This window comes from Palaemon carinicauda, chromosome 31 (genome assembly GCF_036898095.1).
Source record: "Palaemon carinicauda isolate YSFRI2023 chromosome 31, ASM3689809v2, whole genome shotgun sequence".
NCBI classification, from domain to species: domain Eukaryota; kingdom Metazoa; phylum Arthropoda; class Malacostraca; order Decapoda; family Palaemonidae; genus Palaemon; species Palaemon carinicauda.
The window spans coordinates 61494335-61499751 of record NC_090755.1 but is presented as its reverse complement, the minus strand read 5'-3'; the positions used below and the strand labels follow the sequence as shown (position 1 = coordinate 61499751).

Below are 5417 nucleotides of genomic sequence, written 5' to 3'. Positions count from 1 at the left end.
GAAGATGCCCACCAAGAGAAGAGGCCCACCAAGAGAAGAGGCCCAACAAGAGAAGAGGCCCACCAAGAGAAGAGGCCCAACAAGAGAAGAGGCCTACCAAGAGCAGAGGCCAAACAAGAGCAGAGGCCCACCAAGAGAAGAGGCCCACCAAGAGCAAAGGCCTACCAAGAAAAGAGGCCTACCAAGAGCAGAGGCCTAACAAGAGAAGAGGCCCAACAAGAGAAGAGCCCCAACAAGAGCAGAGGCCCAACAAGAGGCCAAATTAGAGCAGGGGCCTAAGAATTTTTTTCTTTTCTTTCAGTGATAAATGTGGAAACTATAGCTTATTTACTTCAGTTGTGATATTATTGTAATAAGTTGTACGAAAAAGAAAGCGTGAAATATGCCGGGTTCCCGTTGGGGGATTACGAGAGGCCCAAAGAAGCTCGAAGCCTCAGGCTCCTGCCATGGGTTAACACAGCCACGCCCATAGTGAATATAATATATTTATGTATTCTAAACTTTGAATAACCTAAAGCTCCTAATACTTTAAAGGCCTTTGCTCATACAGAAACGCCTCTATAATTCCCCTTTATGTTTCAATGGCAAAACTTAAATACCAGTTTTCTGTATAAAAACTGATCCCATAAAACTACTTACAAGCCAAGGTAATTCTTACTACTTTATCTTGTGTTTTCAGCAGGCAATTCTAACTCGAATAAACAGTTGAACGGTTTATACTTAATGCGTTTTCAACTTTTGCATAATTAGTCTTTTCATATCTGTACTAATGGCTACTTTTTAATTCTTATATTCATGTATACCTGTTGCTTTTCTCAGTTTGTGTATCTTAAAACTTACTCTGAAGCTAGTTAGTTTATCCCTAATGCTTTGGATTGCTTTATATACTGTACATATATACATATATATTACATATATGTATATATAAATCCATATATATATATATATATATATATATATATATATATATATACAGTATATATATTTATATATATATATATATATATATATATATATATATATATATATATATACTGTATATATATACGGTATATATATATATATACATATATATATATATATATATATATATATATATATATATATATATATATATATATATATATACAGTGGAAGCTTGCTTTTCAGATCAATGATCTTATAGCTTGATCCATAAAACTGCATTCACATTGTGAGTAATAATAGTAAGACGAACAACAAGAACGATATCACAGTAATCCAGATAGAATCAGACCATTGTCAATGTGCCCTTCGCAATATACCTGTGATTTTATTTTATTTTAAGAATTCTTGACTAACATAAATAATTTGTTATATGCAGATTTCATTGTACAGTTGGACACAGGAATTCGTGGTACACCTCGCTCTCAAGAAGTTTACCCAGCCACACACCTACTTTGCAGCGAGTTCCTGTGTTTAGCCCCCCACCCCACCCCCCACCGCCTCTTCCATTTCTTCCTACAATATCTATTTGGTTACTCGCTGAGAAGTCAGGGTGTGGCAAGGTACACCTCTTCGGAGCAAGGTGTCCCAAGGACTCGTGTATTCAACTGTACGTCCTTTAAACACATACAAGTTGAATTATCATTATCACTATTGATATAATTATGTTGATTATTAAAGCTACAATAGATATTACCTCGGAACTTAAAAGAGATTTTTGACTTGATTTCTGATTGAGAACAGACATTCATCGTCCAGTAAGCTGAATATTAAAATATAACCAGAACAGACAGAGCTTTTTGTATATTATAACGATAAAAAGGTTTATATGAATTATGGCAATATGTTGCAACGTCTCTTTTAAATGCAGGCATTGTAAAAATACTTTCTTTATCGATATAAAAAATTAAGTTACCAAAAATAAGATGAAAATACCAAAAATAGATTATCTAATAAGACACCAAAACCCAAAATTTATTATATTATATTTAAAAGAAATCCAAGAACAAATATTTATGATAGACAGGTTAGACAATGCACTGTAAAAATTATGAAAATTTGAATTTGAAATAGTTTGAAAAAATGGTTTCTATCTTGACCATGCTTCCTAACGTTAAACTTCCAGCTCTCTGTTACAGATTAAATGTGTATCTATAGTCCATTTCTTTTAGCGAGGCAGATTTGCACCGACTCGCAACGGTGCCCTTTTAGCTCGGAAAAGTTTCCTGATCGCTGATTGGTTGGACAAGATAATTCTAACCAATCAGCGACCAGGAAACTTTTCCGAGCTAAAAGGGCACCTAACCAATCAGTGATCAGGAAACTTTTCCGAGCTAAAAGGGCACCGCTGAAAGTTTCCTGATCACTGATTGGTTGGACAAGATAATTCTAACCAATCAGCGATCAGGAAACTTTTCCGAGTTAAAAGGGCACCGCTGCGAGTCGGTGCAAATCTGCCTCGCTAAAAGAAATGGACTATAGTTGTTTATTATTATAAGCTTAGATTACGAGATAATCAAATGATAAAAAAAAGAATTTTAGCTACATTTTATACGATTATAGGCGGAGAATGTTATCTCCTTAAATGTGCTGTTACGTGTACTTTGAAACATGATAATAATGGAATATAATAAATGGGAAAATACTTATTGATTTTATTTGTAATACCCTACCGTTTAAGAGTTTAAAGGCCACTCATGAATGGCAGAGGCAAGGGATAGCGACATTGCCCTAGCAAGCAGAACAATGTCTTAGAGACAGACCATATATACATATGACCAGTGCCCAAGCCCCTCTCCACCCAAGCTAGGACAAGGACGGGCCAGGCAATGGCTGCTGATGACTCAGCAGATAGACCTATAGGCTCCCCTAAACCCCTAATCTGTAGCTCACAAGGATGGTGAGGTTGCAGACACAAAAGGAACTAACAAGTTTGAGCGGGACTCGAACCCTAGTCTGGCAATCACCAGTCAGGAACGTTACCAATAGGCCATAATAACCCTAACAAAAATTTCATGCCAATTACTTTACTTACTTTGATAGCTGCTTTTCCGGTCCCATACAGCAGGGGAACCCCACTCTCTACAGGACCTCCAATGTCGATTTACCTTGTTCGTTCAGAGTATTTAGCGTTTCATATCGCGTATTGTTCATTTACTGTTAAATCGTCACTGTCAAAAGACCCATAAAATGAGAGTGTCTTCAGTTTCTTCTTGAAAGCCTTAATGTCTTCAATCATTCGAATGTTTCGTGGGAGCTTATTATATAGTCTCGGGGCCGCATATTTAAAGGCTCTGGAGCCTACAGTAGACATATATCTAGGTTCCACGTTTTACAATCGAAGATGATTATAAATAACTTTTGTGGAATTGTATTGGAAATATCCCTGCCTCACGATCTTCCAGACAGGGGTTCGAGACCTTTTTAAGCTCGATAATTTCTTGTAGAGTCTGCAACCTCACCATCCTTGTGAGCTAAAATGAGGGGTCGTTTGGGGGCCTATAGGTCTACCTACTAAGTCATCAGCAGCCATTAACTGATGCTTCCTGGTCCTAGCTTGGGTGGAGAGGGGCTTGGGCACTAATCATAATGCATATATGGTCAGTCTGTAGGGCATGGTCCTGCTAGTTATGGGATTGTCACTGCCCCTTGCCTCTGCCATTCATAATTAATATTTATCTGCTACCATCTATCAACAGTTTTTTTTTAACGGGGCGCATTTGCAATGACACGCAGGGATGCCATTTTAGCTCGGAAAAGTTTCTCAATACCTGATTGGTTGAACAAAATCATTCTAACCAATCAGCTATTAGGAAAGTTTAGCTCGGAAAAGTTTCCTAATAACTGACTGGTTGAACAAAATCATTCTAACCAATCAGCTATTGGGAAAGTTTAGCTCGGAAAAGTTTCCTAATAACTGACTGGTTGAACAAAATCATTCTAACCAATCAGCTATTAGGAATCTTTTCTGAGCTAAAAGGGCACCCCTGCAAGTCAGTGCAAATGCGCCTCCTTAAAAAAATTGAGTATAGTAAAATAAAAATCTGGTGTTATCACTTGATCGTTTTAATTAAATGGCAATGAAGATACATATGAGAAATTGGATGTTCTAACAAAGAGCTATTAATAGGATAGCATTTAAACAACTAAATATAAATTGAAATAAAACAAAATTTAGATTAGTGGGAAAGATGGATAAGATATCTATGTGAAATTTGATGAGGCCTGGGTTAAATCCAGTGAGAGGTAATGAAAAAACAAATAGTTCTATACCAAACGCAACTGTGAGCTCATAACATCCTCCAACGAAGTTGGAAGGAGGTTATCTTTTACTCCCTGTTTGTGTGTCATTTTCACAGTATTAATCTTATCTTATCTTAATCTTCTGACACACACGGGTTGCATAGAGCCTCCATGTGTCTCTTATGCATAGAGCCTCCCTGTGTCTCTTATGCATAGAGCCTCCATGTGTCTCTTATGCATAGAGCCTCCGTGTGTCTCGTATGCATAGAGCCTCTTATGTGTCTATCCTGTGCCATCTCTCTGAGCTCAATCCAATTCACATATCCAACATTCCTCCGGGTTGTCATCAGCCACGTTTCTCTTGGTCTACCACGTCCTCTCCTACCCAGCGGCTTTCATTCAGGTACATCCTGGACTAACTCATCCTCCCTTTCTAGAATATGCCATATCCACCTGCATCTTGAAAAACTATATTGTTCACATTGGCACTCCTTCTGGCACCTCACGAATTGCCCCATTTCTTACATACTGCTGCCATTTGAATAAAAATTCTCAATGTTTTATCAGCTGCCATTTGATTCAAAACTCTCAATGTTTTATCAGCTGCCATTTGATTCAAAACTCTCAATGTTTTATCAGCTGCCATTTGATTCAAAACTCTCAATGTTTATTCAGCTGCCATTTGATTCAAAACTCTCAATGTTTTATCAGCTGCCATTTGATTCAAAACTCTCAATGTTTTATCAGCTGCCATTTGATTCAAAACTCTCAATGTTTTATCAGCTGCCATTTGATTCAAAACTCTCAATGTTTTATCAGCTGCCATTTGATTCAAAACTCTCAATGTTTTATCAATATACAAACAAATATATGAGGAAAAATCTCTTACAGAAATGGTTTGACCTCTTATTCTGATGCCTAGATCATAAATGGAAGTCAAACTGCCACGCGAAAGTTCTGGGTTCCGCTGAAAGTTACCGTTGTGGAAAACTCAGTAAAAAAAAAAAAGAAAGGAGAGGATGAAAAGAAAGATCGTTTTAAGTCTTGCTTTTGTAATATGTTATAATAAATTCTCAATGCTCTGGGTGTGTATCAGCCTACGCGCTGAGCCATTGTTTGGAGGAGATCTTGTTTGGAGGTGTTACCAATATATGAATTTGCTCTGCATTTACTTAATAAGGATTTATTTATAAATGTTCAATACCGACTAT

At 37.0% G+C, this 5417-nt stretch overlaps 1 long non-coding RNA gene across 1 annotated transcript; it reads right to left on the bottom strand.

Annotated features, from left to right (window-relative positions):
- Positions 1–1448: 1448 nt before the first annotated feature.
- Positions 1449–2604, bottom strand: LOC137624991 (uncharacterized). The gene is made up of 2 exons (XR_011040795.1): positions 2310–2604; positions 1449–2264 (listed from the first exon to the last, which is right to left on the bottom strand). It is a non-coding gene; the product is annotated as an uncharacterized lncRNA (long non-coding RNA).
- Positions 2605–5417: the final 2813 nt, after the last annotated feature.